General features: G+C 47.6%; 1 protein-coding gene across 8 annotated transcripts in view; it reads right to left on the bottom strand.

Moving 5' to 3' along the window:
- Window positions 1–23,154, bottom strand: part of IKBKG (inhibitor of nuclear factor kappa B kinase regulatory subunit gamma) — a 1,113,418-nt gene that overhangs the window by 422,424 nt on the left and 667,840 nt on the right. The gene's annotated exons all lie outside the window — the stretch shown is intronic.

The raw sequence follows: 23,154 nt of genomic DNA, 5'->3' as shown, positions 1-23,154 counted from the left end.
TTCAGAGGGGCGGGGAAGGCTCCAGATGTGAAGGAGTGGTTGCAGAAGTCCGCCAGATCAGGAGCAAGGGTGTCAATGTGGTCCTTGATGGTTTTAGACAAACAGGGAAGAACCTGTTTTGACGAGACTTTCATAGATCGGACTTGTCTAGAAACCTCATTGGGGGAGAAAAGAGAAAAGGAAGAGAACGTGGGAGGGTTGGGGGGCAGCTGTGGGAGGGCCAGAGGAGCGAGAAGAGGGAGAGGAAAAAAGTAAAGATACTAATGGGGATAAGGTGTGACTTTTAAAAAAAAGAACAAGAACTTATTTTCCTGATAAAATGTAATCAAGTGGGGCTTAATGAAAATATTGAATGGCACAAGATCAAATGAGGAATACCACATCAGAGACCAATAGATACCAGAGGTTGGACCTTAACGTTGGATAGTGGCTACCAATGGACACAGGAAGATGAGAAGGTAACCTATATGCAGTCGCTATCAATAGACATACCTAGGAGCTAATCACCTCATAGGTAGGCCATTTCAGAAGGTACAAAGATGGCCACAGTGAACAGCACACCATCTAAATGTATAAAGTCTGAAAGAATGTGGTTAGATGCCATACCGATTGGCTTGGGATTTTTACAATTGCAACACAGAAATGGATGGGGAAATAGTGGTTTAGAGAATGTTTGTAGATATACCAGCACGAACAGCCACGTTCACATGTGCTCCGGAGCTTGCATTGCAGCCACCGACAAATATATTGTCTATGATAATCCATCTCTGCAACCCATAAATAGAATGTTAACTCGCTGGTCAGTTATTGCATGGAGAGCTGCTTAGACCGCATATCAGGGCCCCATGATATGGAGTATTATCAGTTTATGAGCCATTAAGTCATATATGCAGCCTTAACATGCAGATGGTCCATGTTTATTTATTTATTTATTTATTCGCATTTGTTGAGCGCGCAGCAGACCGGAGGCATCGTGGCGCTTGTTACAGTGATTCTTAGACTTAGTTAAATACAGATTGGTGCCCGTGGTTACAGTGGCCATACATTGTACTTTAATGACATACATGTTTTGATCATCTAGATCAGAATGGTAAGTTAGTTGAAGAGGGTAGTTTTGAGTTGTTTGCGGAAGGAGAGGAGAGATGTCTCGGCTCTGAGGTGAGTAGGCAGCGCGTTCCATTGCTTAGGTGCGAGGTATGGGAAGCCTATACCTCCAGCCTTGGTTCTATTGATGCGTGGAATGGTAAGTAGGTTGGTGTAGGTAGATCTGATAGGCCTGGTGGATTGAGATCTGTGCAGTGTGTCGGATAGGTAGGAAGGTGCTGTATGGTTGATGCATTTATGTGTGGTTGTGAGAATTTTTAATTTGATCCGTTCCTTGACTGGGAGCCAGTGGACTGCCCTTCTCGCTTGGGTGATGTAATCTCTTTTAGGTATGCTGAGGGCTGCTCTGAGCGCTTTGTTTTGAGTGGTTTGGAGCCTGGATAAGTTGTTCTTAGAGGTGCCGGCTAGGAGAGCATTACAGTAGTCCAGTTTGGCTCCTATAGTGGCTCTGGCGATGTATAGGCAGTTATCTTTAGTTAGGAAGGGTTTTATTGCATTAATGAGTTTGGTACTCAGTGCAGACGCCGATATTATGGAGCTAACTTGTTTGTCCATGGATAGGGTGGCATCTAAGTGCACTCCTAGCGTTTTGACTGAGGATAAGACTGGGATGATGCAGTTGTCTATGTTAAAGTTGATGTATAGCGGGTTTAGGTTGGACAGGGTAGGTTTCTGACCTAAGATGAGGATTCCGGTCTTGTCCCCATTCAAGCAAAGGCCGTTGGTAGCCATCCAAGCTTGTATGGTGGAGTATATTAGTTGTAGGGTGGTGGAGTCTTGGTGATAGTTCCCTGTCAGAGGAAGGAGAATCTGCGTGTCGTCGGCGTAGTTGGTGTAGGTGATCCCCATAGCGTCTAGTTTGTCAAATAAGGGCTTGGTGAAAAGCTTATATAGAGTGGGGGCTGTACAAGAACCTTGTGGGACCCCACAGTGTATGATGGCGGGTGTTGCATGAGCTGTGTTGGAGAATACTTTCATAGCTCTGCCTTGTAGGAAGGAAGTTACCCAAGAAGCAGCGTAGATATGTAACAGTATCAACGAAAAAAAATGTTGTTTTGAGAAAACATCTTTTTTTTTTCAAATTGTCTAAATCAAATACGCACTATATTATACATCTTGTGATATGCCAAGTTTTCATAAGAGGCTCGAGTTATGTGCCGGCCACCTTCACTAATGTGAGAAGCATAGTCCGCTTAGGATCAGAGAAGGGATTCTAGCCACGCCAAGATGGCAACCACAAAAAAAGACAGGTGGGCCCATAAGAAAGCACCGTCCCACGTGACCCGGTTGCCCAGGGCAACGGGTCCACACAATAGCAGCGAGGACGCGCAGCTGCGATTCCAAGCCGAGGATGAGATGCGGACGTGGCGTTCTGCGGACTTTTTGTAATTAGCAGCACACTGAGCCGGTAAGGCAATATCATTCAAACTATTTGTCAAAATAAGAGGGCAACAGATGTTTATCCTGTGTAGTGAATAACACGTGTTCCTAATGAATCACTGATTGTTTGCAGAACTGTACATAAAGGAGCACCAAGCAAAGGGAAAGCGAGTATCTACAGAGCAGATATCACACAAAGAGCTTGACTAAGTAATTAGGGATGCAGTAATTGTGTCTAGTGGATAACTGATAATGCGCAGTCATTTAAAGGTGTGAGAGGCCAGCAGAATTGTTAAATATACATTGTTGGATTGCCCAGCTTCCCTGCTGAACCCAATCAAGGCTCTGTATACAGATACCAACATGCGGATTCGGTTGGAGGAAAATGGCCTATCAACCTCGATTAAAACAGCAAGAGGTGTGAAACAGGGGTGCCCATTGGCCCCAGCCTTGTTCCTGGCATTTATTGGAGACATAAACAGTTTAGACACAGAAACACGTTCTTTCCCCCCTAAATTGGGCAACACGCATGTAACGAGGCTTCTCTATGCGGATGATTTGGTCCTTTTGGATTATACCTCCATCGGACTACCGAGGCAAATGGCAAGTATACAGATTTACATGCAAGAAAACAAGTTGGAAATAAATGTAAAAAAAACTAAACTGTTGACATTTGAGACATCAACTAGAAATAGAAAAAGCCCACGCTTAAACCTCGAGGGAGTGCAGATCGAAACAGTTCTTGACTTCCAATATCTAGGAGTCACACTAGACAGCACAAAACAGGACAAAGCCATGCAAGCATCACTAACAGCGAAAGTAAATAAAATGGCATGTCAAGCCAGGGCCATAGATAGAAAGTTTGGCAGATACTCACTGACCACAGTGCGCAAATTTTACAAGAAAAAGGTAATGCCGACACTATCATATGGAGGAGATGCTATGATAAATTTGCCACTTGACATCTGGACCAAAATGGAGGCAAAGTTCTGGAGGAAAGTTCTTATGCTGCCAAAGTCAACATCAGGCGCTTTAATTCTTAAAGAGCTAAGTCTAGCGTCTCTCAAAAGCTCTGTGGAGCAGGCGAAACAGATGTTGTACAGGAAGTGCAGGATGGCAGCGCCACCTTCAATTTACAGTCTAATAAACCAGGAAATTGAACAATCGAGCACTAGAAGTTTGATAAAGTGGAAAGAAGAGAACATCAGAGTGCTCGAACAAATACAGGAGGATGAAGAAACGTTAATTATCAATCCAAAAAAAATCCTCGTAAAACTCAGAGTACGACTGGATATTGACTTTAGAAACTGCAGAAAAAAATAAATTAACCAGACACTTACCACCAAACGTCAAAAGAGTAAATGAACTCCAAGAATACATCAAAAAATTCCCTTGTAGGAAGGGGAGAGACATGCTGTTACGTGCTCGCCTCAATCTTTTGCCCACAAATGAGATCTTGGCAATAAGAGGTAAAATTGCATCTAACTTTTGCCGATTCTGTAATACACAAGAAATAGAATCGATTCGTCACCTACTGCTAAAATGTGCCGCTAACCAACAAGTAAGAGACCGTTATTTAAGACCGATCTTCTCGGACTTCGTCATTGCAGATGAAGAAACTTGTTGGGCTCGTTTAATGGGAGGAGATGAGATGAAATGGCAAATAGCCACATACAAAATATTGGAAGCAATAAATCTGCCACGGACATAGAACGAGGGCACATTTTTAGTGAGACCTGCTGCTGCATGTGCATCTATGATAAAATGCATTTTTGTAAAAATCTTTTTTGATTAAATACAAATAAAAATAAAAAAAATATATACATTGTTGCATCCACTATAAATTCCAAGCCTCTACATGGGACCTGAAATCTTGTAGCCCTATATCCAGATGGAAGCATAACTTCTAGGGAAGAAGTAAGTGGTTTCTTTAAGCTAATACTATAAGAGAGATTGTGTAACTGAGAAATAACTTAGCATGCATACCAGATGAATAGCTTACTGGTACTTAAACTGTGATCTATATATGTTTATAGGTGCAGATGGCGATTGCATACTCCATCATTCAGAAGAGCTAGAGTAGACAGAAAGGACGTAAACTATGGTAAAGTGATTAGTAGGTCCAAGAGCTACATTATAGTAGCTTCTAACCCATGTTTCACATGATTTGTCCACAGAAAGTCATGGACGGCGACAAGCAAGCAGCTGGACGTTGTGCCGTTGTGCAGGGCTTAGTGAGAGAGCTTTTCAAGCCAATCACTATACTAAATTAGGCTGATTTGTAACTATGAAGCAATGTTAAGGGATACGGAGTACGCCTAGCATGCATAGGTAAAAGAGTTCAACATTCTCCTATTGCTGTGAGAGGGTACAGACTGAAGACGGAGCGGCTCCTAGAAGCAAAGAGCTAAAAGGACGTGCCATCTAGTAGAGGCAAGCCTTTGTCTTTTTTCACCAGAGTACTGTAAGGAAGGCCTGTTATCAAAGTAAGATGGACACAAGTGATCACAGTTCAAGGGTGTTTATTAAACTGTAAAATGGGTGGGATAAATGCCTAATTTAAACCTAAATCTAAGATGGGAGCACACTACGACCATCAAATAATAATAAAACAGTCCTAGTGGAGTCTAGACAAATAAAAAGGGGCCTATACTAAAAAATAATATATATATTTGTAGTCCTTAGCACTATGTTACAAAATAGTGCGGGATAATGTTCACAAGAAAAGAAAAGTGTTCAAAAAATGATAAGTCAGAATGTTATGCCTGGGGTCTCCCTTCCCCTTGTTTTTAGCACGGGACAAGGCGGGACTTTTAAGCACAGCACACTCCTTGGCTTCTCTGACACAAGGTTACAGTTCCTTTCATCAATATCAGGGTCTTCTGTGCCCAGGTTTCTTTCATGCAAATTCTCTTGCTTCAGAGGCCCTGACATGTCAAACAACAAAACAAAAAGTTCCTTCTTTTTATCTTCATGTCGGGCGATTACTCTTCACTCTTAGCTCCCAGTCAGGCTTTCCCTCAAGCTCCCAGTCAGGCTTTCCCTAAGGCCTCCAGTCAGGCTTCACACAATTCTATCACCACAATGTTCTGAGATGTGTTACTGTTTACCCTAATTTGCAGGCACCCCTCAGTCCGGTTCACAATTGCCTCATTTACACAGTTCACTTTGCTTAGCTTTCACTTGGCATCCCTCGGTCGGGTTCACATTTGCGTCAACAACGTGCCAAAGACTTTCGACTGTACAAGGGGTTTGGCTTGACCCTCGCATGACCACTTTGACACCTCACGCCGTCTCCCCTAAGGCCTCTTGGTACTTGTAGTTTCAACAACAATGGAAGACTTGACTATGCACTGGATTCAACATAACCCGCTGCAGGACCACTTCGATTTCCCAGTTCAACACATTCTCCTTGTTTAGGAGCGGGGCACCAGTCAGAGTCCTTTGAATGATGGCCCACGTGGCACCGGACCACTAACTCTGATACCAATTTTGCTCACAAAAGACCTTTGTACTTTAGTCTTCTTTCTTCATACAATGTTGCTCTTTGCAATCTTGAACAAAGTCAAGTCTATTATCAGCTCTTTCCAACTCACCGGCTGTGTCGAACTCTGTTGGCATCTCTTGCCTCTGGAGTCAAGGACGGTTCCACGATGGCAACTGTTTCTCACCGCCCTGGCTATCAGTGCAGGAGGGTCCCATGTACCGCTGACATCCTTTGCACCATTCGCGAGCGGCGATTCCCGGTCTTACGTTTCCCTCCTTGGAGGCTCCGCGGGTCTGGGTTCAAAAGGGCAAGGGCAATTCCTTCCTTGTCGTCCTTTCAGGTCTCACAGCCTTTCTTCTCCGTTTGAACCGCCATCCTGGAATAGCTGCTTTCTCATGCGTTTGGCATCGCTCTCCGTGTACTCTTGTGCTTCTCCTTTTATCCCTATGGGGCAGCGAAAGGGAAGTTTGGTGTGTGTGTGTGTGTATGGTTATCAGCAATTGTCTGACTCTGCCTGACCCTTGTGTTGGGACATGTCAGATATACGGCTCTGGTGTTAGTCTGTTGTCTTTCACAGTAATCTGTCTGTGAGAAAGTGCTTTTATCAAGAAAGGGTGGGGGTGAGTTTCTAGATATCCTACTGGGTAGGATGAGGCAAAGGTGTCATAAGGGGGTACCGCGTCTCAACCTTCAGTGTGCAACTTCCACTCCCCGAAGACCCCTCATCCAGGTGATCCTCCCACACTGGTCCAACCCTTGGAACTGAATCCAATAGCAATGGCTGTGTCCTGGCCACCTGGATGACAGATCCCCGGGGACTAGTGAGTGAGACACATTCAGGTTCCTCACATACCCTTTCCCTATGCGAGGAGGATATGCCCGTTCTTTGTCCAGGTTCCACATTGTTAAGACGTGGGAGAGAACAGGGACGAGAGATGTCCAAGAGTAGAGTAGGTAGGGAAATCCTGCCCCAGAATAACTTCTTCGGGGAGCCCGGGAATTATGGCTGACAATATTTCACAGGATTCGTCCCGGATATTAATGTGTACAGGTATTTTGGGGTACACTTCATTGTCCCCATGTAACTCTAACTAGGGCTACATTTTCCAGTTCCTTTGTTGTAACTAAATCAGCCTGTATAGCAGTTTGCTTACTAGCTGTGTCAATTAAGGCCCTTACTTGCCTCCCATTCACCCAAACCCTTTCGTATGTAAAGTCAGTAGAAGATTGACATAAACAGACACTAAAGGTCTCTAGCTCTTCTTCTTTGAGTTCTTCCCATTCTTCACACTTTAAATAGCATATTTCCATAGGTTTGTCCCTTAGATTCTTTGGACAGTGTCTACCTACATGTCCTGTTTTTCTGCAGGAAAAACAGACAGGAGGAGGCAGTCTGCTTCCGTTTATTTCCGCTCGTCTGCTTTCATCTTTGGTTTTAGGATCAGTTCTTCTGATTTTCTCAAGGCATCCCTTCTTTGATTCTATACAACCCCCCTTGTTTATCTATTCCCGGAGGTTGAGGCCGGTGGATAGGCTTATGAGCCTTCCGTTCCTCCCAACAATGGCCAGAGTGGAATTGTTTAGCTCCATCTGAGTGGTTTTGTGCAGTCTCAATGGGCGTGGCTAGGGTAGGTCAATTTAACTGTAGAGCAGCTTTCTGCAAAAAAGGGGGTAAGAAATTAGTGAATTGTTTTAGGGTGATCATCAGCTCTTCTAAGGATTTGTTAGTGATCTACAGGGCCACATTGTTTTTGACACGTTCACCCATTTCTAAGGGGGTTTCTCTCAGGTTTAATCTAATGGTCCTCAACTTCTAAAAATAAAAATTGCAAGTTTGCCCCACGCTTTTTAACAGCCCCTCTTTGATGGATAGAAAGATTAAGTAGTGGGGGTGGGTGCTGTTAAGCAGCCTGCAAGATGGCTGCCTAGCTTTCAAGCTCCGTGCCCGACTGCTGCATATCCGCCCGCATCAGCGGCTCCCTGCACCATCCGAAGCTGGGAGTGAGCGCATCGTGTTTGCCGTCCTTGGAGCGACATATTGATCCATGTCGGGGTGGAAAACGTAACTATCACCGAGCAGGACCCCTTTTTTCTCCGGACTCTGCCCCCCGCTCATTGAGGCCTACCGGGCCGCGTGTTGTTGTTGCTGCGGGCCTGGCCCCTGTATCCTGCTGTGATTTTGACTTCCTGGACCTAGCGGAGCGCTAGTCTGCCTTTGGTGCCCCGAGGAGCCGCACGCTATCGCAGCGGGGTCGGCCCGCTGGAGTGGCGGACTATATTTCCTCATTGCCTGGCCGCCTGCGCACCTGACCCTCTGTGCGTCGCTTGGGCGGCGTTTCCCTCCAGGTCCTGTCCCCCCTGGGCCTGGGAGCGCCTAAAGTTGCTGCTGTCCTGGGCTGCTCCTTGTTGCTGGCTGGCCCAGAGGATGGGCTGGCGCAGTGGATGCAACCGGTGGTGTGGGGGTGACTTCAGCTGGTGGCCGCCCCATTGACTCATCCATCCATCCAGCCCCTCTGGGGCTGCCGAGGCGATACCACTCCCCCGGAGATAACACGGCCTCCCCTGCCTGTGCCCGGCCCGCTGTCTGCCCCCCCAAGAGGCGCCTATGGTGCGATGCTGACTGCTGCCACCCGCCACGAAATTGGGCACTGCGGCCTATCCGCATATCTTCTTCTCGATCCCCTGAGAGCAGTCCGAGGCGGCTGAGGCCGCGGCCGAGACTTGAACTGCGTGCCAGCAGGTGAGGAGGTGGGGGGCTGCGGTTGGTGTGTTTAACCCGTGCTGGGCTGGCCTGCAACGTGAGTCCCACCGGATCTGGGGTCCCTATACTAATCAAACTGCTGTGGAACTGAAGGCCTGGGGCGATAAACTGGACTGTGGGGCCCTCCCGGCCAGCGACTTGGCGCAACGCCACCCCCCCCGCATGACGCTCGACGCAGCTGCGGATCCTGCCCTCCTCCTATGGACCCAACGCCCTTGGGGATCGGCTCTGGCCACATCTGGCCACCCACACTCTGTGCCTACCCTGCGGCCTCTGTCTACGCCCTCTTCCCGCTGCTGCTACTACTAACGAGGTCTGTGGCCCCGCTCTGGAACGTTGTTGCCAGTGAGCAGCTCAGCCCTATCCCTACCCCGAATTTGAATTACTGGTAACGGGAGATTGAGGCACCCCTTCTTGTCACGATACTACTGTACCCAGGAGGCCCAAGGACCTCTGACCTAACACCCTGCAAGGGCTGCCCTGTGGTGCTCCTGTGCTCTCCCGTAGAATGCCAAGTAAATCACGCGGGACCAATAAGGCGGGAGAAATGGACAAATACGCTAAGTCGCTTCCCAGACAGGAGCGGGGAGGGTCACCACTGAACCAGGACGATTCTGAGGCACCCTCGTGCCCCCCTCAGCCTGACCTCACCACCTTGATGGAAACCATGGCGGAAAACTTTGCATCATTCCACGAGAAGCTGGATGACATTAATGCAAGTGTTGCCTCTATGCGGGCCAAACTGGATCAACCTGGTACCAGGCTGGCGGAGGCCGAGACACGAATCGGGGCCAATGAGGATGAAGTGCACACTCTCCAAAACACTGTTTCTGAACTGGTGCGTGATATGAAGCAAGTCAAGGCAAAATGCGATGATTTGGAGTCCAGGTCCCGTCGGAATAATCTCTGCATCGTGGGGGTCCCGGAATCCGCCCTCAAGGGCAAGATGGAGCAGGCTGTTGAAAACCTACTGATTGACCTCCTGGGTAATCCCCAACTCAATGGGCACTGACCCCCTGTCCCAAGCCGTGGGACTTCCCCAGGCCGATCATTGCCAAGGTTTTGAGTTTTCGGGACAGAGACCATATACTACGCTTGGCCCGGGAGAAGGGGGAACTGAAATTTGAATCTCAGACTATTAGAGTTTTTCCAGTCTTTTCCACCAGTGTGCAAATGGAGCGCAGGCAGTTCAATGGCGTGAAGAAGTTGCTCAGGGAGAGGAAAATTGAGTATGCCATGCTGTTCCCGGCACGCCTGAAGCTTACTCATCGCAATAAATTATACTTTTTCACAGTGCCAGAGAAAGCAGTGAAATTCATGGAGGCCCACATCCCGCTTCCCGACTTGGTCGTGGAGCCAATAGCTGATGGCTGAGGAGGCGAACGCTGACCCGCACAGGTGGTCCGCCTTGGGCGCTGTTAACACATGCGTCGTCATAATTCCCTTGTTCTACTCATGAACTTTGCATCCTCTATATCTTCTACTAACTGTAACCTGTTGTTAAGGCTTCCTGTATTGTACTAATTGATACCGCTGCATGATATACAGTGCGTTGCACCAATCTCACACTTAAGTTGGGTTAACGGCAACAGCGACCCCCGCAGCAGCTGCAATGGCGAGTTTGGCATGTTATGACCGTTGTATGCGCCTCAGTTGGGTGTGCAAGCAGGTGTGTCCCTGTTCCGTTGGGCGCGCCTTTGTTGGGTCTTGGGGCGGGTTCTTGTGCACTGCTTGGTTGGGGAGGGCAGTGAGGGTGGGGGGTGGAAAGGTTGAGGGATGTTATCTTAAAAATGACAAAGAGAGTGTGGTTTGGAGGGTGGAAGGGTGTGTCACTGCATTGATAATCACCACATGGTCAACAATCAAAGCTACGCAATGCTGGGATGTCCCATAAGGACGTAACATGGCTATTAGGCTAATGTCATGGAATATTCGGGGGCTCAGTAATTTCACTAAAGCCCGCAGGATAACGGCATACGCCCAGAGGCATGGGGCCAATATTCTCCTTCTACAAGAAACCCACGCACTTGCGCATCTCTCCTCCTCTCTGGCGCCGGCATGGGGCGCCAATAAATTCTACACCGCATATTCCTCTCAGTCCAGGGGAGTTCTATCCTTGATCCACAAATCAGTGGAATTTTCCTTACGCACTAGCCACATAGATCGAGAGGGTAGATACGTGATCCTCCATTCTCCATTAGCTAACACGGAGTGCCTGCTGGTCAACACATACGCCCCGAGCATAGACACCCCCGACTTCTTCGATATCAATATCAATATCCTACTTCTGAGATACATTGGGATCCCGGTTATTTGGGGGGGGCATGAATCTCATATTAAACACTGAGCTTGACAGATCGGGCACTGCACACAGGACGATGTGCAGAGCTGCTCGTCGGCTCCAGGCACACATGGGCCCAGGTGGCCTAATTGACGCCTGGAGAGCGCTCAACCCACTGGCTAGGGAGTACACATTTTACTCTTCTGCACACAACAGTCATTCCAGAATCGATCTCTTCTTCCTGTCGGCCGGGCTGATGGGGAAGAACCTCAGCATGCAGATATTACCACGCACACTCTTAGACCACTCCCCAGTGACACTCGACATTACCCTGCAGCCTGCACTACCTTGTCACTCCAACTGGTGCTTTAAATCTGTGGCTACTCCTCACTGATGAGCCCCAACAAGGGCGAAACATGTTTGGGGATGCTTGTGGTCTCGTGCAGAAGGGATGTGGCCTAGCAGTTCGGGCTGGACTGCCCCTTTTGGGGTGGGGCCAAGCCTGATTTGCATATGGTCTTTCCCTTCTGTAATGGCTTGGCAGGCGAAGAACGGTGGTCTGGAGGGTTGCCCAGAGCATTGCCAGTGGTTAAGATTCATTCTAAACCTTCCAGCCATCACCTCTTTGTTTTTGCTATGTCACCCCGAGTGGGACGGGCATGCCCAGACGTGGGTCCCGTGCCTGCTGGGCCTAGAGACCCAAGCTACTCCTCACTGATGAGCCCCAACAAGGGCGAAACATGTTTGGGGATGCTTGTGGTCTCGTGCAGAAGGGATGTGGCCTAGCAGTTCGGGCTGGACTGCCCCTTTTGGGGTGGGGCCAAGCCTGATTTGCATATGGTCTTTCCCTTCTGTAATGGCTTGGCAGGCGAAGAACGGTGGTCTGGAGGGTTGCCCAGAGCATTGCCAGTGGTTAAGATTCATTCTAAACCTTCCAGCCATCACCTCTTTGTTTTTGCTATGTCACCCCGAGTGGGACGGGCATGCCCAGACGTGGGTCCCGTGCCTGCTGGGCCTAGAGACCCAAGCTACTCCTCACTGATGAGCCCCAACAAGGGCGAAACATGTTTGGGGATGCTTGTGGTCTCGTGCAGAAGGGATGTGGCCTAGCAGTTCGGGCTGGACTGCCCCTTTTGGGGTGGGGCCAAGCCTGATTTGCATATGGTCTTTCCCTTCTGTAATGGCTTGGCAGGCGAAGAACGGTGGTCTGGAGGGTTGCCCAGAGCATTGCCAGTGGTTAAGATTCATTCTAAACCTTCCAGCCATCACCTCTTTGTTTTTGTTAAATCTGTGGCACTACATGACATAGTTTTTAAGGCCGATATCCTTGCGGATATCAATTCGTTCTTTGACAACAATAAACGTCATGACACAACTGATGGGGTCCGGTGGGAGGCTTTCAAGGTGTTCATCAGAGGGATGTGTATCTCTAGGGAAGCAGGGGTCCTGAAAGACTTTTGGAACTCTTTACAATGCTCCAAGTCAAAGCTCAAGGAACTGGAGCGTGAATACTCCTCGGCTCCCTCCCCGCGGAATTGGAGACTTTTGAGGCGCATGCCCTCAGGGAGATACGATATTATGCACGACCCATTGCGGCTCGTAAGTATGGCGAGGGGGAAAGACCCGGTCGAACACTGGCCAGGCTGGCCCGGATCGAGGGTGGCAGAACCCATATTGACAGTATTTGGAGCAAGGATGGTGTCCGACACTGGGCTGACCCACCCCTTCTTGAGACCTTTTTGGAATTCTATGCTGCCCTCTATGCCCCGCAGAGTGAGCATAGCCCTCAAGACCTGGATCGTCTCCTTGACAGTATCCCCATGTCCTACATATCCCACGCCACTAAAGAGCAGCTGGACGCTCCCATCTCTCTCGACGAGATCACTGAGGCTATTTCTGCCCTCCCCAAAGGCAAGGCCCCCGGCCCGGATGGCCTGACCGCTGAATTTTATCAAGAGCATGTTGCTCTACTGGCCCCGCGCTTGCATGAAGTGTGGGACAAGTCCCTCCGCCTCGCCACTATCCCGCAGTCCCTGCGTGAGGCGATTATCACTGTACTCCCGAAGCCAGGCAAACCCCCGGAGGAGCGGGGCACCTACAGACCGCTTTCTCTTCTGAATACAGACACCAATATTTTCGCCAAGATCATTGCAAACAGGTTGCTCCCCATCATGACGTACCTAATCCACCCGGACCAAAGCGGCTGTGACCCTGCCCGATCCACTGCTTTAAATATCCAGCGTCTATTCAATGTTATCTCTAGAATTGATCCTAAACTAACGCAGTTGCTGTGACACTAGACGCCCAAAAGGCGTTTGATATGGTTTCATGGCAGTACTTGTGGGCGGTGCTGGAGAAGATGGGAATTGGCCCACGCATGCTCTCCTATATCAAACTGCTTTACACAAGCCCAGTGGCTTGAGTCCTGGTTAATTCTCATCTTTCAGCTCCCTTCACCCTCCACAAAGGGACGCGCCAGATATTTGCGATGACTATCGAGCCAATTGCGGACAGTGTAAGAGACAAACATAGTCGTGAGGGGATATACTTGCGCGACTCACTCGAAATTATATCATTGTACGTGGACTACGTGCTTCTGTATGTCAGGGACCCCTCAGTCCACTTAGACCCAATCATCCGTGAGATAATCAAAATAGGTACATTTTCGGGCTTCACTATAAATGACACCAAATCAGATATCTTCCCTCTCACACCTGCAACCGTTCAACCATCATACGAATCCCCACTCAGGTGGGCCCCAGAAGGCATTAAATATCTTGGGGTCCAGGTCTCTCTGTCTAGGGCCTCCCTATTGGCTGACCACTATGGTGCTGCTGCGCAGTACGCAGAAGCTAAAATGAAGAGGTGGAGTAGTCTCCCCCTGTCCCTAGCGGGAAGACTGTCGCTAATCAAAATGATTATAGTTATTATAGTTCCAAAGCTTCTATACATATTCGCCAACGTCCCACTCTGGCCTGGGAAACACTATTTCACAGACTTGCACGCTGGGTTTGCCAGGTTCCTGTGGCACGCTGGGGCCGTCCGCAGGAAATGGCAGCATATGACTTTACCATACGAGAAGGGGGGTCTCAACGCGCCGGATATAGCTCGATAATGGATTGCTGCACAAGCCCAACACGCCACTCACTGGTATAAACACCAAGACCCACCTCCTCATGTAAAACTCGAGATCCTGGCAACCAAGGAGATAAATGTTATGTCCCTGATCCTCTTCCACTCGTATCATTCCGACGTCCCGGCTGACCCAGTGTCCACCACAATCAGGGCATGGAAACAGATGCTGCAACCCCACTCTAATCTCCGTCTGTACTATAAATGGCTGCTCAAATGGTCATTCCCAGGCCTCGCCCCCACGCAGGATAAACTCCTCATGCGACACTGGCTGGACCTGGGGTATCAGGCTCTTTCCGATCTATTCCCCGAAGGGAAATTCATCATCCCACAGACATGGAGGCCAGGGCACTCTGGCTCACCACTGGAGTTACTGCAATACTTTAGACTCAGAGCGGCAGTGCAGGACATGTGGCCCTCATATCCGGACGAACCCCCAGAGTCCACCGAAATCTGCTACATTGCTAACTCTGAAGGGGCATGATATCCGTCCTTTACAAAATGTTGATAGAATGCACTGCAGAACCATCCTATAAGATTCGAGATGCATGGAGCCAGGAACTGGGGTTGACAATCACTGATGAGATGTGGGCGGAAATGTGTACACACACACACGTAAGGTTTCCCTCAACTCCAGATTTAGATGTGTGCAATTCAAACTCCTTAATCGCCTGTTTTACACTCCTCATGTGGTTGGGAAGTTCGCACGAAATCAACCCCACGTTTGCCAGAGATGCAAATCCAACAAGGCGGATCACGCACACATGTTCTGGTCCTGTGGGGCGTTGGCCCCGTTCTGGGAAGCTGTGCCCGAGGCCCTCTCGGAGATGGTGGGGTTCCGGATTGATCCTGACCCCCTGGCTGTGTTGTTCGGGCGGTGGGAGGCAGAGGGAGCTAGACGGGTTGCTAAATTTTTTAACGTGGGAGCCATAGTGGCCAAGAGATGTATTCTGCAGTGTTGGAAGCGGCGACCCCCCCCCCCACGCTAGAAATGTGGCTTAAGGCTCTCACTTGGACACAGGTGTGTGAGGAGGACTATATAAATACATTACATGTGAATGCTTGCCCCAAAAATGTGTGGACAGAGTGCCGTAGCTATTTGAACAGCAAAGCTGATTTGGAGCACTTATCCTCGCCCCCATCGCCGGATCAGGCTGGGGTGTAGGCTGAACTGTGACTCCCCCCACTGGGCTTGAACTGTTTTTGTGAATGTGCCTGCCATGTTACTAATGCACTGATTGTTTGTCCATACCCTTAAACGTGTAATATGTTTTATTGATGTAGTATGTAATGCACCTGCTACTGCTCCTTGCCAATAAAAAGAAGTTTAAAAATTTAAAAAAGAAAATAAAGATTAAGTAGTTGAAAGGAGGTTTGTAGTTAGCCTTTCAACAAAGGGGCCAAATACCATCTTTTAAGGTTCTCTTCCGATCCTAGTGTTCAGCTAGGTATTCGAAGTTCAAGAAAACATTTCCGAAATATTCGCCTTCAAGATTTAGTTAAAAGTACCCCTGTGATAGTAAGGGACTTGCTTGAAATTCAACCAATTTAGTTACATTTTCTTGGAGTCTAGCTTCCGCCTGCATCTGATGGACCGCTAACTGGGCGATGAAATTGGCTAGGTCAGTCATTTCTTCCGGGGGTGTAAGGGTTCCTTCTGTGGATGCTTCTGACTCAGAAAAGAACAACTCTCGACTTTTAGGCAGAATCCTGTGCAGTGCCCTTAGGGACCACTACACACGATTAAGACCACAAGTGGTAATACAAGTTCACCTTTGGTACAAGCCTGTACTACTATGTTAAAGTGGTAGCAGTAGCGGAGCAGCTAGACTTATTTCAAGAGCAAATGAGCAGTAGTAGAGATTACACAAAGGACCACAATCATTTTGATTCAAACAAACACTGACTCAAGGTTTTTGGTCGAAAAAGTAAAAGTACATTTATTTCTGAACCATCTGTTGGTAAAACACTTCACTTCTATTAAATTAAAACCACACGAAAATGCACTACACACAACCAATTCTCTTGGCATTGAACAACTCAAGGTAAGTACCCTGTGTTTTAACGGACCGGTGTTGCGAAACAAAAGATGTTACCGGGAATACATATGCGATCACATTTTGACAGTAATGACAGTTCGGTCTTACGAAAGATACGCGTATCTGCGGAAAGAAATGTTACCGGGGCAAAAACACACTTAGCACCTGAGTTAACGAAAGAGAGTTGGGGGCAAAAATCATAGGCAATATTTTTGTCAAGACAGACAGAATCAGAGAACACATGCTGACAGGAAAACAAAAGTCAATAGGCCGGAGCCAGTGTCAAGTGGAACCGGGTTCCTGTTGTTGAGGATCACACAGTCAGATAGTTCAAGATTCAACGTTGCCAGGAGTACTTGGATATTGTCAACAGAGGAAGCAAAAGTTATAAGAAGGAGGCAAGACAAGGGCAAGCCTTGGGTGAGAAGAAAAGGGAAAAACCATAGTTCCTCAAAGCTGGACACAGTACCTTATTCAATTAAGAAGCTGGTGCCACGGCAGTTGTTCCTGGTAGTTTCCTGCAGACCCACGGTTCCTGGAGCTTCGGTAAGAAGGAGGACGTCTGGAGGGGCCTGCCTACTCAGGGATGAAGCCAGCAGCAGCGACGATGTTTAAAAGGTGCGCTCCTTTAAAACAGGAGAGGCTCTTCAGGTGGCTATCCGGACCACTACAGCAAGGTGCAGCGATTTCGACCACGAAGATGATCCTCTGGCTGTGTAAGATGAGCTGGTTGACCCCACCAGGCTCAAGGGAAGAAGACTCCGTACTGGATCTTCTTTGGTCGTCGAAGGGTAGATAGCTCAGGAATGCAGCAGGGCTTCACCAGGACGGGGTAGTTGCAGCAGCCGTCTTCTTCTCCTCTTCTCTTCGGTTCCTTGTAGTTCGAGTGGCGACTCTGACTTCCAGCCCAAGAGTCCTGCCTTTTATGCGAAAATGCCCCATTCACACAGCCTGGCTGTCTATCACGCAGCAGGGGGGTTGTCCGGCGCAGACAACCATCTCAGCCAATCAGGGCAAAGTGCGACTTGGGTTTCCTAGGATACCCTGTGCAGGGGGTGACTACACCCCTCCCTCACATTCAGCCCACCTAGACACCCAGGCGCCAGAGGAGGGCTTCTTGGCAGAAGCCCGCCAAAAGACGGTGAACAACGAAGGCAAACCTGGTTTGTCACGCAAAGTAAAACACAAGAAGGACTTTAATAAAAAGAAAGGGCGAATAAACCCGACCGGAGCCAAACTAAAAAGCATTTGGTCAAGCGGGTTTATGTTCGAGGCTAATATAATAGCCTAAAACAATACCACGTTTATATAGTATAACCGCGGTAGAAATGTTAGGGTAGATACCACTGCCACCAGCCAAGTCTAAATGTTAAAAGAGCAAAACAAAGCTCAGAGAGGCACAGACAAAAAGGGATAGGCATTAACCGTTTCCAGTACTCCATGTAAGATGGGGTGTACTGGGTCTGTAGTTTAAAGTGACTATGTAAAGTTAAAGGCAACTTTACCTGTTTCTGGGGGACAGTAGTCAGCCCAAGAAAAAGGAGTCATTGGGAAGTCTTAAGAGACAACCCTGTGTTACTGCACTGAAGGGGCTGTGTAACACACACAACAAGTTGGGCTCATGGAGTGGTGTGCTCCAGAGTCCAAGATCACATAACAAGTAGAAATGCCCATGACAAAACACAGGTAAGAGTGGGAAAAAGAGGCACACTCTTACCAAGTGGAAAAATAAACTCCAGAAATCCAGCAAAGCTGCTGGGGGACTCACTAGGTGAGGGAAATTAGCCATAGAATGCAAATTCTCCCTAACATCGACTCCCTCGAATAAGGTTTTGAAGTCCTCTGATTATTCTGATTCTGAATCTGCCAAAGGGATTGATTTTGGTAAGTTAATCTCTAACCCTGATGGCCCCGCGATGGATGACAATTGGGTACCAAAAACAAAGGGTTCGGAAGGGGTGGGGTATGGGCTGGAGGTTTAGAGCACTAGGTCTAATAAAAGAAAAGACGGGACAAACTTTCAGTATTATTCGACCCCGCTGTTGTATATTATAATGTGAGAGCGGAAGGGTGTCTAATAACACTTGAGTTTTAAAGAACAGATCCTGTTGACCAGTCAGGACACAAAGTTGTGAGAACACCACCTCTTTAAGTGTGGATACTCGGTCAGAGTTAAGGAGTTTAACAATTCTATTTTACCCTTCTGGTGGTACAACAATTATCAGCATGGATTTCAATTTTCATTAGTTGAATCACATCCCACCCCCGACACCATATGTAAGGAAGGCATCAAAGTAAGACAGACACAAGTGATCAAAGTTCAAGGCTGTTTATTAAACTGTAAAATGGGTGAGATAAGCGCCGAATCTAAACCTAAATCTAAGATGGGAGCAAGCTACGACCATCAAATAATAATACAGTCCTAGTGGAGTCTAGTCAAATAAAAAGGGGCCTATACTAATTTTAACTATTGCCAGTCCTTACCGCTATGCTACAAAATAGTGTGGGATAATGTTCACAAGAAAAGAAAAAAGTGGTAACAAAATGATAAGTCAAGATGTTATGGCTGGGGTCCCCCTTCCCCACGTTTTTACCACAGGACAAGGAGAGACTCTTGAGCACAGCACACTCCTGGGCTTCTGCAGCACGAGGTTACAGTTCCTTTCATCAATATCAGGCCCTTCTGTGCCCAAGTCTCTTTCATGCAAAGTCTCATGCTTCAGAGGGCCTGATATGTCAAACAACAAAACAAAAGTTCCTTTTATTTATCTTCATATCAGGAGATTACTCTTCACCGTTGGAGCCCCCTCAGCTGGGTTTTGATCCTTCTCTCAGTCGTTAGCCTCGCTCAGTCGGGCTCAGACCAACCACTCACTGTGGACATCCCTCAGTCGGGTTCACACTTGTCGCAATGTTCACGGGTGTGTTTGTCACACAGTTGATGGTCGTGCAGAGTATGGGCTATCCCTCTGTCCCCAAATATCAAACTGACATCCACAGTAATACCTGTCAGAATGAATGTTAGGGCCAAAGATGGTAGTCCGTGGAGTCAGGACGCAGGAACAACCGGAAGAACCCCTGGAGCGCTGTAAGGGAAGGTATATGGTTATGTAATGTTACAGAATGCAGTATCTGAGTATAAACACCCGAACCACTGAAATACCTGAGAGTGTTGGAGCGTGGACCCAGGGAGGTTCTAAGGACAACAGGTCCGGGTGAAGCTTGATAAAGTCCTGGCAGGCAACCACCTAAGGCAGGACCGAGGTCCAAAACAAATAAGGGCTAGACGCAAGGCAGTCCGTAGAGCAGCGTGGAGGTCGGCAACAGATGATCCAAGTTCCAAGGCAAGTAAGGGCAAGACACGAGGCAGTCCGTTATGGGAAAACAGTTCGGCAGCCAAATATATCCAAAGTTCCAAAGTTGACAGGGTTTAGGCGAAGAATAATCCGTAGTACAAAAGCCGTGGTCCAAAGTGATTAAAGTCCTGAACGAAGCGCGAGCGACACGTGATCCCAAAAGAACAGCTGTGAAGCAAGGCTGTCAGTAACTGGACTCCTTTTATCCGACGTAGGGAAACAAGCGACAACGGTCACGTGACGCAAGTTACCAAAGCGTTGCAGTATTGCTAGGCAACTAGTCACGTGATCCGTGCCGTGTTGTATCGGACAGTCCTCCGTGAACAGTGTGATTGTTTGTGATGAAGGAGCCTCCAATTAACTTGCCACAAACGTGAAGGGCGATAAACTCCCGTTTTGTCAAGCGTGCCATGTCGTGCCCTACAGTGTGGAACCTGTTGAGGCAGTAAGGTACCTCTGTTGGAATGTGTGGATTTGAGTGCTGCTTGAGAGGAGGACATAGAGGGGCGTGTCTTTTGTGCGGGGGGCGGTGTGACAGTGTTACTGCTCACCCTAATTCGCAGGCATCCCTCAGCCGGGTTCACATTTGCCAAAATACACAGTTCACTTTACTTTGCTACAATGAGGGATTCACTTCCCTTAACTTTCTCCTGGTATCTCTCCGTCGGGTTCACATTGCCATTTTAGCATAGTTCATCATAAAGTCATTCTAGACCCCTTAGGTTCTTCCCTTACATAAGTCCTGGTCTTAGCCCCCAGTCAGGCTTTCCCTGAAGCCCCCAATCAGGCTTTCCCTAAAGCCTCCAGTCAGGCTTCAAACAATTCTATCACCACAATGTTCTCGGATGGGTTACTGTTTACCCTAATTTGCAGACATCCTCATTTACACAGTTCACTTTGCTTAGCTTTCTCTTGGCATCCCTCAGTAGGGTTCACATTTGCCTCCACAACGTGCCAAACACTTTCGACTGTACAAGGGGTTTGGCTTGACCCTCGTATGACCACTTTGACAACTCACGTCAGCCTCCACTAAGGCCTCTTGGTACTTGTAGTTTCTACAACAACCAAAGACTTTCTACTATGCACTGGATTCAACATAACCTGCTGCAGGACCACTTCGATTTCCCCCTACAACACAGTCACCTTGTTCAGGAGCGGGGGACCAGCCAGAGTCCTTCGAATGAGTGCCCACGTGGCACTGGACCACACTAACTCTGATACCAATTGTGCTCACAAAAGACCTTTGTACTTTAGTCTTTTTTCGTCATACAATGTTGCTCTTCGCAAGCTCGAGCCCAACACAGTCCGGTCTATTATCAGTTCTTTCGGACTCACCGGCTGTGCCGAACTCTGTTGGCGTCTCTTGCCTCTGGAGTCAATGACGGTACCACAATGGCAACTGCTTCTACCCGCCCTGGCTATCCATGCGGGAGGGTCCCATGTACTGCTGACATTCTTTGCACCATTCGCCAGCTGCGATGCCCGGTCTTAAGTTCCCCTTCTCGGAGGCTCTGCGGGTCTGGGTCCAAAAGTGCAAGGGCAATTCCCCCCTTGTCGTCCTTTCTCCTCTGTTTGAACTGCCGTCCTAGAATAGCTGCTTCCTCATGCATTTGGCATCGCTCTCCGTTTTCTCTTGAAAGGGAAGTCAGGTGTGTGTAGTTATCAGCAATTGCCTGACTCTGCCTGACCCTTGTGTTGGGGCATGTCGGGTATACGGCTCTGGTGTTAGTCTGTTGTCTTTCACTGTAATCTGTCTGTGAGAAAGTGCTTGTGTCAAGAAAGGACGCAGGGTTGATTTTCTAGATATCCTACTGGGTAGGATGGGGAAAAGGTGTCATTAGGAAGAAGGTCCGCGTCTCACCCTTCGGTGTCCCCTTTCCACTCCCGAAGACCCCTCATCCAAGTGATCCACCCGCACTGGTCCAACCCCAGGAACTCGATCCAATAGCAAAGGCCCTGTCCTGGCCACTTGGATGACAGATCGCCAGGGACTAGCAAGTGAGACATATTCAGGTTTCTCACAGTATGCAGAAAAGTACTGAAGTATTTAGAAGGTTCAAAAGTCCCTGAAGAAGGTCTATAGATTTATTTTAATCGCAAAGTGAGGAAACATGTTGGGCATATGATGGGTAGAAAGATCTACAAAAGGATCTACATAATAATAGCAGGTTTTGCACAATTGGTAATTGTTTTTCACAGTTGTTATTATTCAACAATGCCTATTTAGCACATTGCACTTTACAATGATTTTATTATATGTGTTTTAATGTATCGACGTATATTATGTTGTCTTGGTTTTATGTAACTATACCTTCATGTTACACCTAAGAGTGGAAATGTTTTTTATTGATTATTACATTGTCTATTGAAATGAAATCCTAAGAGTAATATAATTGGTTAACTCTTCCTATAGTAGCAGTCCAGGTCGGTTCCAAGTTTAGAGGAATCTTAGTAACCACGGATAACCTGCCTACTGCACCCTGTAATCTCCCATAGTTTTATAAAGACGCCATTGTCTGGCTATCAGGCTCATTGGGATTTTAAGTATTCTTTTTTATTATATAATATCTGAGAATGCTAATTGTGTTCATTTATTTTATTTTTCTCTCTTTTTTCCCTTTTTCCTAATAGTACTGCATTTTATGGTTGATGAATTATCTTTTATTGATTTTATCAAAATATACTAGAATGTTTTGTTTTTTTCTCTTCTTTTTTTCATATTTTTAATATACTGTGAAGTTGTATATGATGAACTACTTTTCTTTCTTTTGTAATGCGTACTATTTTATATGTGAAAGGTTTGTTGAAATAAAACCAAATCTACTGAATTAATCTTCATAATCGGAGAGCTAGCTGAAAGCCTGTATGCCTAGTGCTTTACCTAAACAGCAGTCGGATTTTCTACAATCCCAGCAAATACCTAGGATGCAAGGTGTCACCCTTTTCCCACTATTTTTATTGTAATAATAGACCCACTAACCTTTTGCGACCCACCCGAAGGGGGATTATCCTCCCCAACTTTGGGGTCTTGTCCGGAAGGAATTTTGCCTTATCTGGGTTTTAGTCTCCTTACACTTCTGAGCAGCTCACTTCTCCTTGTAGTATACACTATGAGATACCCCTATGAGATACCCACAAGTCAACAGAAAAAGCAAACTGTTTAGGGTCCAAAAGCTTACAATCAACTAAGTGCTGACACAACTTCGACTCCACACTTTCCTTCTCTCCTCACATCTGACGTCTCTAAGAAGTCACACTACCAGCTGCACCTCCTCAGATGTATTCTTCCTTCCCTCTCCTTCCACCAGAAGCTTACTGTCTCCAGATCTCTGGTTCTCTCTAGGCTGGACTACTGCAACACCCTCTTTCTAAATCTGACTGCCTCTACTCTCCGCCCTCTGCAACTCATCCAGAACAGGAATGCAAGACTTGTCCGTGGCCTCAAGCCCAGGGATCATCTCTCTCCAGGACTGAAATCTCTGCATTGGCTCCCAGTGGCTGCAAGGATTAAGTTCAAAACCCTCTGTGTTGTCCACAAGGCCTACTGGGACCTGGGACCTCACTACCTCCAACTCTCTCTTCGTAAATATCTTCTTTCTCGAGCTCTTCGCTCA

Source organism: Ambystoma mexicanum, chromosome 2p (genome assembly GCF_040938575.1).
Source record: "Ambystoma mexicanum isolate Mex_15411 chromosome 2p, UKY_AmexF1_1, whole genome shotgun sequence".
Taxonomy (NCBI): domain Eukaryota; kingdom Metazoa; phylum Chordata; class Amphibia; order Caudata; family Ambystomatidae; genus Ambystoma; species Ambystoma mexicanum.
Note: the sequence above shows the minus strand (reverse complement) of the source record. Positions and strands in the feature narration are given on the sequence as shown.